The following is a 2,257-nucleotide window of genomic DNA, read 5'->3' on the forward strand; positions in this document are numbered from 1 at the left end:
GAGGATGAGGATAGGATGAGGATGAGGATAGGATGAGGATAGGATGAGGAGGAGGATGAGTATGAGGATAGGATGAGGACGAGAATGAGGATGAGGAATGAGGACGAGAATGAGGATGAGGATAGGATCAGGATGAAGATGAGGATGAGGACGAGGATGAGTATATGATGCGAATAAGGATGAGGATAGGATGAGGAGGAGGACGAGGATGAGAATGAGGATGAGAACGGGATGAGGATGAGGAAGAGGATGAGGATGAGGATAGGATGAGGATGAGCGTGAGGCTGAGGACGAGAATGAGGATGAGGAATGAGGACGAGGATGAGGATGAGGGTAGGATCAGGATGACGATGAGGATGAGGATGAGGATGAGTATATGATGCGAATGAGGATGAGGATAGGATGAGGAGGAGGACGAGGATGAGAATGAGGATGAGAACGGGATGAGGATGAGGAAGAGGATGAGGATGAGGATAGGATGAGGATGAGCGTGAGGATGAGGACGAGAATGAGGATGAGGAATGAGGACGAGGATGAGGATGAGGGTAGGATCAGGATGACGATGAGGATGAGGATGAGGATGAGTATATGATGCGAATGAGGATGAGGATAGGATGAGGAGGAGGATGAGGATGAGGATGAGGATGAGGATGAGGATGAGTATATGATGCAAATGAGGACTAGGATGAGGATAGGAGGAGGATGAGGATGAGGACGAGGATGAGGATAGGAAGAGGATGAGGATGAGGATTAGGATTAGGGTGAGGATGAGGAAGAGGATGAGGATGAGGATTACGATGAGGATGAGGATAGGATGAGGACGAGGATGAGGATGAGGACGAGGATGAGGATGAGGACGAGGATGAGGATGAGGACGAGGATGAGGATGAGGACGAGGATGAGGATGAGGACGAGGATGAGGATGAGGACGAGGATGAGGATGAGGACGAGGATGAGGATGAGGACGAGGATGAGGATGAGGACGAGGATGAGGATGAGGACGAGGATGAGGATGAGGACGAGGATGAGGATGAGGACGAGGATGAGGATGAGGACGAGGATGAGGATGAGGACGAGGATGAGGATGAGGACGAGGATGAGGATGAGGACGAGGATGAGGATGAGGACGAGGATGAGGATGAGGACGAGGATGAGGATGAGGACGAGGATGAGGATGAGGACGAGGATGAGGATGAGGACGAGGATGAGGATGAGGACGAGGATGAGGATGAGGACGAGGATGAGGATGAGGACGAGGATGAGGATGAGGACGAGGATGAGGATGAGGACGAGGATGAGGATGAGGACGAGGATGAGGATGAGGACGAGGATGAGGATGAGGACGAGGATGAGGATGAGGACGAGGATGAGGATGAGGACGAGGATGAGGATGAGGACGAGGATGAGGATGAGGACGAGGATGAGGATGAGGACGAGGATGAGGATGAGGACGAGGATGAGGATGAGGACGAGGATGAGGATGAGGACGAGGATGAGGATGAGGACGAGGATGAGGATGAGGACGAGGATGAGGATGAGGACGAGGATGAGGATGAGGACGAGGATGAGGATGAGGACGAGGATGAGGATGAGGACGAGGATGAGGATGAGGACGAGGATGAGGATGAGGACGAGGATGAGGATGAGGACGAGGATGAGGATGAGGACGAGGATGAGGATGAGGACGAGGATGAGGATGAGGACGAGGATGAGGATGAGGACGAGGATGAGGATGAGGACGAGGATGAGGATGAGGACGAGGATGAGGATGAGGACGAGGATGAGGATGAGGACGAGGATGAGGATGAGGACGAGGATGAGGATGAGGACGAGGATGAGGATGAGGACGAGGATGAGGATGAGGACGAGGATGAGGATGAGGACGAGGATGAGGATGAGGACGAGGATGAGGATGAGGACGAGGATGAGGATGAGGACGAGGATGAGGATGAGGACGAGGATGAGGATGAGGACGAGGATGAGGATGAGGACGAGGATGAGGATGAGGACGAGGATGAGGATGAGGACGAGGATGAGGATGAGGACGAGGATGAGGATGAGGACGAGGATGAGGATGAGGACGAGGATGAGGATGAGGACGAGGATGAGGATGAGGACGAGGATGAGGATGAGGACGAGGATGAGGATGAGGACGAGGATGAGGATGAGGACGAGGATGAGGATGAGGACGAGGATGAGGATGAGGACGAGGATGAGGATGAGGACGAGGATGAGGATGAGGACGAGGATGAGGATG

This window comes from Lupinus angustifolius, chromosome LG19 (genome assembly GCF_001865875.1).
Source record: "Lupinus angustifolius cultivar Tanjil chromosome LG19, LupAngTanjil_v1.0, whole genome shotgun sequence".
Classification (NCBI taxonomy): Eukaryota; Viridiplantae; Streptophyta; class Magnoliopsida; order Fabales; family Fabaceae; genus Lupinus; species Lupinus angustifolius.